General features: G+C 31.2%; 1 pseudogene; it reads left to right on the top strand.

Moving 5' to 3' along the window:
* Positions 1-8,735: 8,735 nt before the first annotated feature.
* Positions 8,736-10,593, top strand: LOC136275044 (S-methylmethionine--homocysteine S-methyltransferase BHMT2-like; annotated as a pseudogene).
* The last annotated feature ends 2,187 nt before the right edge of the window (positions 10,594-12,780 follow it).

The following is a 12,780-nucleotide window of genomic DNA, read 5'->3' as shown; positions in this document are numbered from 1 at the left end:
TTAATTAACTTTAATAGAAAAGTCCATTCATGATTAGATTTCTTCTCTTTACAACATATAATATTATATTAATAAACTCTTACACTAGCGTGCAAAGAACCGCGAAGTTATATTTTTGTTCGCATTGACCGTATTTTGAATTTAAAAAATAGACAATTTCTTTGGGTACTATATGTTTCTGTTTCATTCTTCGTCCTCAAGTAGGATATCTTGGTCATAAAACAATAAATTAAATGCTATAATTCAAAATACATATTCATTCAGGTAGACAATGATAATGAATAACAAACGAAGAGGCCGATGGATTAACAAAAACTCGCTTAAACACTATTTTTCCTCTGAAACATATTAATATAAAACTCTTCTTAAAAAATGTTAATCTTGAAAACTTCTCAAAACTTCTAAGATTTGTCAATCCATGAAAAAAATCGAATTTTTAAAAAAACGTAGATGTTGATATATTAATTTTTAAAGATGCATAAAAACAAATATCTTATTATTATTACAAGGCATCAGCGTATCGAACATAAAGATGGAAGAAATTAATAATTATGGAAGAATTCGAAAAAGAGGTTACTCTGGCCTACGTTTTGATAAACATAATCATGAAGTTATAGTATGCCCTAATTAACAAATGAAATTTTTGTAATCACTATTTGGCATAAGAATAGCTTGCAAATAATTTTGTATTAAAGTTTGTCGCATTCAAGAATATTTTTATGCTTGTTTCCTCGTGTCTGCATTCTAGCTGTATCTTTCCCCTGTGTACTTTTTCACCATAAGCAGAAAACATTTTAGTTTGAACACACTCTAAGGTTTTTTGATTTTCGTACATTGTAGAACTTACTCACAAACAGCAGGTAGATTCCTGTCAACACATAAATCAAGAAAATATCCATCTGGAAAAATGCTTCTCTCAACTGTGATTTTTTTTTCTCAACTGCAACACTCACTTCTTTTCATTAGCAATAGACCTCAATTTCAACTAATAATCAGTTGGTATTCACACTGCATAAATTACAGTTCCTCTGAAATATATATTTTTGGGAAATTTTAATGTAGTAATTATGCCTTGATATGAAATAAATTAAAACAACTCCAATTTAATGCAGGAACAATGAAAGGTTCATAGATGGGTAATGTCATTGTAAATATAAAATCATGATTTAAAGAAAACTAAAGTTCATCAAATATGCTTGCTTTTTTTATTTAGAATTAAACTTCGCATGTTTGTGCTTGATATGTTATCACGCAATGTTCTTAAATTTCGTTTTAATGTTTTGTTGATGCTTTTTGCGTTTTGTATCATTTATTCATAATAATATATATACGAACACATTTTTAATAACATTTGTGTGTTTGCGCAGAAGGTAATGTATGTACATATTGACTTAATTTTTTGTTTTGTTCAATTTCGGGAAACTAAAACTGTAAGTTTAACTGTGTTTCATTTTTCTATAACTGCTCAGATGTACATTTCATTTCATATTAAGTTGGACCCTCAATAGATTTTAAGACAATGCTTCCCTTTGTGGCGTTTTTGTGTGTGCTTCTGATCAGCTCCTCAGATGCCGAACAGCAGAAACCAAGCAGCTTCCTCAAAAACTATTCCAGGTACAAAAACATCTGCCACAAAATAGGATGGGAACCAAAATGTAGAACCGAGTGTACAAAAGGTTATATATATATATATGTACATATAAACGAAAAAGCAGACTTAGTTGAGAATTTCACCCCACTAAACACAGACTTAAATGGTTCGAGATTTAACTAGTTATATATATATATATATATATATATATATATATATATATATATATATATATATATATATATATATATATATATATATATTTATATATATATATATATATATATATATTTGCTTTACATTCTTTTTACAGACTGCAAAGGGAAAACAATTGCTTTCCATGCATTTCTGTCAACAGGACTTACTAGCGTATCTCCAAATACTATTATTAAGTTCGGAAAAGTTCTGGTAAACGAAGGAAGTGGATATAACTCAACCACGGGTAAATTTACAGCCCCGTCAGATGGCGTCTACTCGTTTTCTTGGACATATGCTACAAACAAAGGTTCAAATGCACTTCTTGGTGGATATGTGGATGGCAAGTTGATAGCCAAGATATCAAATTACGGCCAGGCAACCAGTTGGAAAAATACATCAGGACATCTCGTCTTCAAACTGAAGAAAGGAAATCAGTTTTGGGTCCAGACGTTCCTTTATACTGCTCAGCTTATAGTTGAACAGTACACATTTCTGTCGGGATACAAACTATCTGGTTGTTAAAAATAATGGAACAATAAAGTTGTTGTCAACCTAGTCAGTATTTTGTACTATATATGTTTATATCCAACAAAACTGTTTGATACAATTCTAACCGCAATCGTTTCATGGTTTCCAAGAAGAAGAAGGGACGGATTTATGTTTCCCAAACGCAATGCATGTGTAACTATTTCGATAATTTTGTACCTATGTAACTTAAGGTTTACATCATAAAAAGAAAGTGACAAGAGGAAAATGAAACAATGACGATAAGACATTCCACAATACTTCTAGTTATGATGAATCTCAAAGAGCATGGGAAACGTTATCAGTATTTTACTACTACAGTATGTATTTATTAACAAAATTAACAATTTAAGGGGAAAAATTTCTTAACCTGTTCTAATACATGATATGAAAATGGTTGGTACTTTTGATTACTGCATAATCAATTAACAATAAAATTACAATAGTTGGTTAAGAGTTCATAAACTTAACATTCCTATCAATACAAATGTATTTATTCCTACATTGTTAGAGGAACTTTATAGACATTGCTAATTACAAATGGTAATTAAGAAAATAACTGTAGATAATAATTTATACAAATGGTGCTGGAATAATACCGACTAGTCCCTCTTTAGATCTTTCAAAAAATAGTCCTTCAAATATATTCACTCCGAATTTTGTTTTATGAAATATGGCTTCATCATTTAAGCGAAAACAGAAAACACCATTCACGAAAATTTCAAAAATATTTTGTGACCTTTAACAATCAACTTCCCCTAATTTTTTTTTTTTTAGCAAGTCATATTATACCTGAGTATATAAGCATTTGTTAAATATATGTTTTACGGTGCTACCGTTGAGACGAGCGCGCGACAAGAAACTTTTACACATTCTTTGCATCATTGTCAACTTGGTGATATTTTGACTGTTATCAACTAACATAAAATAATTTGATTTTTAATAATGCTTGCAAAGTGCATATGGGAGACACATCATTTCCAAGCAAATTATATATAACTATTCAACAATAAAGAATTAGTTTTAAAGGGTTATATACTTTTCGTCTATGAGAATGCCTGCGTCGATTGTGGGATGCGTGTTTTTACGTTATCGTGTGCACAGAGAGAGAGAGAGAGAGAGAGAGAGAGAGAGAGAGAGAGAGAGAGAGAGAGAATAAAATAATGCTTCTGAGTTTCAAAATATTCGTACAAAATACATAGACTTGCTTCCCCATAACCTTTTTTTCTTGAAATGAATTAATATGCCTGTAAAATGTAATCTGGTTCTAATTTGATCAAAATTGTTAACGATACATGTAAATACAGTATTATTTTTGTTTTGTACCCTATTGTTATCTTGCTTTTTTCCTTGTTCATAATTTTGAATTTTTTTTGGTTTTTTGCGATATAATTACATGCACGTAGTTTGTATCCGTGCCCTAGGTCCCTGTTTGTAGGTGTGTAATATCCCATTTTTCTATTCAATAAGTATCTACATATATTTTTTAACTGTTTTTCTCTTTATTCTTTTTAATTTAGATATAATTTTTTTTTTAAATTTTCTTCCTACTTAATGCATAGTTAGCTTCAAATTGGATTGTATGATAGTAAAGTATGGCTCTTGCTTTTATAAACATATATGATATCTCTATCAAAACCAAAAAATAAAAAATATAGAAATAATCAAAGTACTGAAGAACTGACGGGAGTTGATTTTGTCGATGTTTATTTATTTTAAAATCAATATGTTATTTTGCATGACAAGTACATGTAGTTTCTATTTTGAATTGCGCACATTTTTATAATATGAATTTTTGGACTTTTTCGACAAGAATGTCGAGAAACCCCCATGTGAGTCATGTTAAATAATATTTAAATATAAAATTTATTCAATCAAACTATGTATCAGTATATAGAAAAATTTCTCAAAAATTGTTTGGATCCAAGCAATATTGAACTCGTCTCGTTCAACCAAACGCTAGGCTGACACCGTAAATCTCCAATAAGGATTTACAGAGACAGCCGAGCATCGAGTTGAACGAGACTATATTGAACTCTAGCGTAGGAATACATACGACTACAAAAAATATTTGAATTGTTCGTACCATTTAAAGTCTGACTATTTTCAAGGTATTTATAAATAAGTTTCCTTGAAACACAATGCTTTAGCATACATTAAATCGAATTTATCAATTATTTTCAAGAACTAAGTCTTGTCAGCAGCAATGAATTGTGCTGAGGTCCAAACACTGTTTTCACTTTCGGTTTGTCTGAGTAACTGCATAGGAGAGTTGATTAAAATCAACTCCCAAAAACAAATCATCTCAGGCAGGTATTGCAGTTTAAACTGAAATAGCTAGTGCACGTATTTGAGCTGTTGATCCACCAAAAAATTTATCGCGGGATATATAGCGCGAAATCATTGTGACGTCAAACTGTTAAAAATCTATTTTCAGTTGTTTACGTATCTCGACTCGATACAAGAAATGGAAGGACTTGGTCTGACCAAAGATTGCGCTGTACTCAAAGGTGTCCTCAAACCTCAAGGTACCGTAAATTACGAGTTAAATGCCAGCACTTGTTTGTCATAGTACCATTAGAAAAAAAATCTGAATGAATCTGTAGGTTAACTCTTCTTTTTCCCGCGTGCACTGGTTCTCAAAACTCGCTTCGCTGGGTTTATTATTATACCCCCCCCCCCGCAAACAATGTTTTGGAAGTATATAGGAATCACTATGTCCGTCTGTCCGTCCGTTCATATGTCCGTCTGTCTGTGCAAACGTGTCCGGTCAATATTTTTCTTTTGGAGTAGCATTGGAAGTTCTTAATTCCAACAGATATTGCTTGTAACCTAAGGCTGTGTCATCATTTTGAACTAATGTCGTTTTGGTAAGTTCAATGTCACTGGAAGGAATGGTACAAAAATTCGTATCAGGTCCAGACATGTGTGTCTTTTTATTGAGAAACATTGAATATTGAATAAAAGTTTTTACTTCACAAAAAGGTTGTATATGATCTGATGTTGTGTTATGATTTTGACAGAAGGTCATTTTGGCAAGTTCAATGTCACTGAAAGGAAAAGTGCAACATTGTACTCGGTTCATTTCTTTGAATACATTGGAAATATTAGGAATAATAGCAGTTTTTACTTCCCACAAAAGTTGCCTTTGGCCAGAGGGTGTGTCATGCTTTTGTCACACGATAATTTAGGCAAGTTCAAGGTAATTGGAAGAAAAAGTCTCAAAATGTTTATCTGATTTATATCGTTTTATAGATAAATATTGGATGTTCCGACTCAATATCAAGATCGCCTAAGGATGTGTCATGAACCAGGGATCAAATAGACAAGATCAAGGTCATGGATGAATAAAGCATTATCCCTGTCTATACCATTTCTTACAGTCATATCATGCATACCTTTATCAAATTTATGCCATGCCATAGTATGCAATTTGAATGATATGCATAAGATTTTGATGAAATGCTATGAGATTTGTATGTTATGCTATGGGACATAAAAATGAAAACATTTATTATATGGTATGCAATGACATTGTATACGCTTAGAACAAAAATCCCTCACATACAGAAAAGTTCCAAACAATTCGAAATAAAATAGTAAAAACCCAAAGTTAAGCACTAAAAGGCAATTAAAACAGTTATTTTTAAAAAACAAAATAATAAAAAAAAACCAATTGAATTATGTTGTATGATATGCTATGGTATCCTATGACAAATTGGATGATATGCTATGCTATGATGTATATTGAAAAAGATATGCTTGAATTGCCTGTATTAAAACACTGATTAAAAGCTAAAATTTGACATAAAGATTGTTTGAGTCCTATAAGTATGTGCTTATCAAGCTTTGATCATTTGTACAAGTTCAATGTCACTATTAGAGAAAAAAAAATTGCATCCATAACTTTTAATAGAGAAATACTTGAGTTACCTTATTTCCTTAGCGTGGGTTATTATTTGTGAGCTTGATCACATTACCTCTAATTTATGTAGGAAAAAAACAGAGTTGACAGTGGAAGGCTGTGCTGACTTTTTTGTGGCGGAGATACAATGTAGTGGAAGAATTCGGAGAGACAATGCTAGCTTTGGAATGCATTCAACAGTATGGTAATGAACGGATAACTAAAGATAAGTTGGTCATAATTAAAGAGGGCTGGACTATCATAGCTTTTTTCAATATAAAAAATGAACTTTTTTTAATTTTTTTATTTTCTCAGCTTCCCAATTGAACTATATATGGATTTTTCTTTTACCAGTATTATTGCGCCTAATTTAAAAATATCTAAAGTTTAAGGTATATCTGATATGTCGGTGTATGAACCATCTAGCACTCTCTCTCTCTCTCTCTCTCTCTCTCTCTCTCTCTCTCTCTCTCTCTCTCTATGAATTAGGTGAATGAAATAACTGAATGAAGTGAAACATAAATAATCTTGTTGGCCTTATATAGGGGTTTGCAGCGATGAACATATCAATAGATAGCGACAACTAAAATGGCAGTAGTCGGTGATTAAAAAAAGAAACAATACATATTTTTTTGTTTATTCATATTACTTCTAACATAAATATTTCGGCTCAGTAGTTACTACGTCACTTACTATGACGCTTAATATGTATGATGGAATACATGTTGATGAAACTTGCAGACGTTTAGAAAAGGCCAGGCCGGGGCGGATGTCGTAAGTTTAAAATGTGAACGAGATGCTTGAACAATGGTCAAACACATGAAGATTATATACAAAGCTTGCAAGGTAAAACATTTATGTTCTTTTTTTTCCTTTTTAGTACATTTTGATTACAATGATTATCATAATAACCATAATCGTAGTTTTTTGCCGTGGAACAACTTTATAAGTTTAACGGTTACCCACTTGCAATCTCCACATGAATAGTCTCCATTATTGACCGGCATTTTAGTGAAAGAAAAACCCACACATTTCTATAAATGAACAGCGAAAACAAAACGAGATCAATGCAAACATCTTTTAAAATGGTCTATTGAGGGTTTATAAGTGCCTTACAGAACAAACGAGAACCAAGTGTCTTCTCACTCACGGATCAAGGCACAGGTTAGTTTATCAATTTAGATGACGTCAGTGATGTCATCATTTTATCTATAATATTTTAAATAACCTTTTATTACAAGAGGTTTTATTTCTTTTCTTTCGTGTCTAAAAAAATATTTCCAAGATTTGTCTTCCTGTTACTGTACGGGAGAGTAAATTTGGAAGTTTGCTGAAGAAACAAACGCATGACATAATTTTTTCCGAAAAAATAAAAGATAACCTGCTATTTCAAAAGTAGTTTTTTCTTCCCTAAGTTTTTTTTCTCTCCGTGTGAAAAAATGGTGTTTCCTCTACACTTGTCCTCCTGTTATTGTACACGAGAGGAAATTCGGAAGTTTGCTGAAAAAAAAAGCATTGGTGTTCAGTACGTCGGCCTTTGTTGCGGTAATGCTCCTCATTTCCTGAGAGAGATGGCAACAGTATATTAAAAGCTAGCGCCCGCCCTGAATTTCTTTCCTGAAAAGCAATTTGTCTTCGGAGACAAAAAAGAACATACAAGAAAAAAATCACGCAGAAAAAAACTTATTGATCCTTTATTTGAATTATGAGGTTTCATGTATCAATATGTTGCTGGAGTTAATATATATCGTACAAACTTGTGTCTTAAATATGTTGTTTTGTCACGTTAAAGCTTAGGAAGGTTGAGGTTTTTTTAAAGAGCTCCCTTTGTATAATTTGAATGCCTAATATATTTAAGCAGAGTTATTCGTTTCCTTGAATGAAGATCCCCATCTATTTCGATGGATTAATATTGTACAGGAACATGACAAATATATTTCTTGAAAACATATATATATATATATATATATATATATATATGTATATATATATATATATATATATATATATATATATATATATATATATATATATATATATATATATATATATATATATATATTGTATTGGCAATTTATTCAAAACAGTCGAAACTCAGGCACGTAGCATCAATTTTGTAAAGGGGGGGGGGGGGGGGCGGCGGGTAGACTCATCCAAAAAATCTTGACAAGTAAATTAAAAAAAAGAAGAAGGAAAAATTCAAATTCTGCTTCTTCTAATGGTTATGGCCAAAAGATTAAAACTACAATACAATACTCAAAGTTGATATATGTGTCCAAACATAATTCTTGATTTGTGATGAGTTTATCTCAGATGACCTTTTTTATAAAAATGACCTCAATTCTTATTCCGCGAATGAAGATTCATTTATGAAGAAGGGAAAAGCAGGAGTCCTATTGAATTTACAAAACTATTTTATAGAAAGTAGCCTAGCCTGTTAATTAGCTGTTTAGTAACAACGAGTTTATGTAATTTTGAAACTCTTACACTTCACTTAATCCACGAAAATATATTGTTTTGAAGGAACAAATAGAGTGGGCAGTGGAAGGACGAGCTGACTTCATCGTGGTGGAGACGTTTGGAGAATTCGGAGAGGCAATGCTGGCCCAGGAGTGCATCAAACAGTATGGAAATGGTAATGAACGAATAATCAAACCTTTTTTCAACGGTATTTAAGGGGCTGTATGGTCATTGATCAATTCTTTAATTACTGTGTTGATCTCATGAAGAAGACGATTAAGAACTTTGTATAAAGAAAAGAATTGAAATTAGACAGATAAAATATACATGTAAACGGAATGTTCTTTAATAGGTCTATTAATTCTTAAAAAATTAAGTGTTCTAAATTTAAGGAAGGACTGATGAGTAATTTGTAACCCATCCTCTTCAAGATTCCAATTGATTTGCTTTGATCGAATTCAAAATTATTCTCTCTTTCTTTCTCTCATTCATTCTTTCCCGCCAAAGAAATATAAAGAAAAATTACTCTCAAAATTTGGTTTCGACTCTGGTGTTGAGTTACTTTTTGCTTCAAAGATTCAAGACAAAACATGAAGCTAACACAAATATTTTTAAAACGTTTTTACATGAATATTCCAGGCTTACCATCAGTAGTTACTATGTCGCTAAATATGCATGATGGGATACCTGTTGATGAAGCTTGCAGACGTTTAGAAGAAGCTGGGGCGGATGTCGTGGGTTTGAATTGTGGACGAGGTCCTGGAACAATGGTTGAACCCCTGAAGATTATCCGCAAAGCCTGCAAGGTGAAAAATATATACTGTATGAGCCCTTTTCAGTACCCTGTGCACATCATTATAAATATTAAATATATAAAGTCGTAGTATTTAGCTCAGGATTAACGTTTGTGAGTTTTACGATAACCACATACTTATAAAAATTACACACAAGTTCAAGTTTCCTAAAAAGTGACAAATTTTCTAGATTTGAAAAAAAAAATCCACCACCCGTTTCCAGCAAGAAATGATCATCAAAACAAATAAAACAAATATCTTTTAAACAATTTCTTTTTTCTAAAAGGGACCTATTGCGGCCTTTACCAGTGCATTACAGAACAAACGTGAACCAAGTGACTTTCTTCTCACTGACTGTACCAGGCACAGGTCAGTTTATCAATTTAGATGATGTCACTTCCTGTCTTGTTGTGATGACATAATTCTCTCTGAAATAATAGAAAATTACCTGCTATCTCAATAATGAGTCTTTACTCTTTCATAAAACTTTTTTTTTCTTCTTTCCATGTCTAGAAAAAATGGCGTTTCCTCTAGACTTGTCTTCCTGTTACTGTACACGAGAGGAAATTCGGAAGTTTGCTGAAGAGAGCAAAAGCATTGGTGTTCAGTACGTCGGCCTTTGTTGCGGTAATGCACCATACTTTCTGAGAGAGGTAGCGGCAGTGTACGAGAAGCCAGCGCCCGCCCTGAAGTACTCTCCTGATATAGAAAAGCATTTCATCTTCGGAGACGAAAAAAAGAACGACCCCTACTACACACAGACGTACAAGAAAAAAATCACTCAGAAATAAACTTATTGATCACTTATTCGAATTTTGGGGTTTAGCATATTGTTATTTAGCTGGAGTTAACAAATATTGTAGGAAATTGTGTCTTAAATGTCTCGTTTTGTTACCTAAAGGGTTATGAAGGCTGAGGTTCTTAAAAAGCACATGTTGTACTATTAGAGTGTCTAATATTTAAGCACAGTTAGTATTTTTATCTTCATTTATTTCGATACATTGATATTGTACACGAAGATGATAAAAAGATATCTTGATAACATATATATCTCTAGTTGCACATGTATGTAATCCTTTAAAAAGTCAAATATACTAAATTAAAAGAAAAGCCTGTTGTATTTTCTTCTTATTTTTAATTCAGTAATTTTTAAATTTCTATTTATTATGTGTGTAAACTACATCAAAACCATCATAATCATGTTTATTTACTAAAGCCATTCTGTTAATTATGACCCTATCAAGACTTGTTAATGTCATAAATACATTGATTTATGGCAAATAAACATTGATGTGACAATTCTTTATTCTTAAATTACATAAATGTTTAAGAGTATAAAACATCATGGAAAAAAATATTGATGCACTCCAGTATTCATAAAAATAAGCAGAGCTAATAGATGGACTGTAGCTTCAAATATTCTATTCAACTTTACTTATTTCATTTTTTTGTAGTTTACAACAAATGGTGTATTAATTACTCTTATAACACTAATGAAGCGCGAACTAATTTGTTTGTGTGCATTAACCGTAATTTCAATTGAGAAAGAGAGATAATTACAATGGCGTGACTGGGTCATCCTTTTATTCAATTAACATCTCGTAATACAATAAAGTTAATATTATGATTTAATATAATATATGTATTTATTCAGCTAGACAATGACCTTGAAAACAAACCACAAGAGGCCTAGGGGTTACAATGCTTACATAAACACAACAGATTGAAAGATTAACTATTTTAAAAATTTGTAAATCTTGTAAAAATTCTCATATTTCCCCAGATTTGACAATGCTTTGAAACGAAATGTAAAGCATCATATGTAATTTCTATGAATCAACTGACAAATCTTCGTATACAAGGCCTCAATGTATCGGATATAAATGGATAAAGGTAAAATAATAAATTCACTTTGAAATCAGCATAAATAAGAATACTTTTTTAGCTAATATAACTACTTTCAGGGTTTTGTTTTCATTGTAGTTATCGTGTTTGTACTTAATATAATGTATGTTATCACGCAATGTTCTTATGTTTCGTTTTAATGTATTGTGGAGGCTGATTGCGTTATGTATCGTGCATTTATAATGATATATAAACAAACATTTCTTGGATACCTAAGTGTTTAGCAGCAGCAGGTGAAGTTTACATGTAAGATTTTTGTTTAGTTTAATTTCAAGAAAATTTAATTTAAGGATTACGTTTACTCAGAGGCGCAAAAATTCCTCTATTCCTCTAACAAGACTACTTATTGTAAATTGTTACACCACTATAGTTGAACTATTTTTCATTTTCAAAAAAAACTAGGTTAATGACCTTGTGACTTGTGACCTCTGAATGTTTATCGAAAATCCGTCAAAAATTGTCCACGGGACCCTAACCAAGGTTTTCTTTATTTGAAATAATTACAAATAATAAAACGATTTGGAGGGTGGAAATTAGTAAAATATGAATAATTTTAATTATTATATGATTAAAAAAAATTCTAACATCAAAGTTTGAATTTATTTTATTCCGAATTTTTCTTATTTCTTTGAGTGAGTATAACAAAAAAAACAAAACAAAAAAACAAAAAACAAAACAAAACAAAAAACTTACTTATAGGAGCTTGAAACCATTGAATGTCTAAGATAACTTTTATTGCCTATATATGTGTTATTTTGTTATTGAATTAATACAAGGTGTTTTCAAAATTATGATTTGATTTCAGCCAGTAGTTTGAAACTATACACGAGACAATAAAACCATAATATAATATGTAAAACGATACGCAAAAACACATTGAAACATAATTTTTACGATTAGATTGTTGCAAAAAAAATTTTTTATGAAAAAAGGAAATGCAAAATTTGGTCCGAATATCCTCTTTTTCAATAAGTGCTTCCATCTCTTTTCGCGGGACATTTCGAAAATGGAAAGTCTACGGAGAATTTGCATTGCATTAGCCATAAAATTGCCCAGCTGACAAAGTTTATAAAATGTGCGAAGTATTCCGAGTAGTTCCGAATGGAGAAAAGATGTAAACATTTTCCATTATTAAATAAATCTCCTTTAAAGACATTTTATTTCGTTCCTGTGAACTTTATGAGTAAAAAATGAAATTGTGTCAATGAAGATATCATGGCTATTTTCCCTTATATCAAATTTATCTGTATAATCGATATTTGTTTACAATATTGCTATTTTGTGTTTTTGAAACATCAAGTTTTGAGTATACATAATCCTTAACTAGGTTTCATTTTGATGCAACTGTACATCTGTACATTACATTTCATATGAAGTTGGACCCTCAATGGATTTCAAGACAA

The sequence above is a fragment of the Magallana gigas genome, chromosome 4 (genome assembly GCF_963853765.1).
Source record: "Magallana gigas chromosome 4, xbMagGiga1.1, whole genome shotgun sequence".
In the NCBI taxonomy this organism is placed as follows: Eukaryota; Metazoa; Mollusca; class Bivalvia; order Ostreida; family Ostreidae; genus Magallana; species Magallana gigas.
Note: the sequence above shows the minus strand (reverse complement) of the source record. Positions and strands in the feature narration are given on the sequence as shown.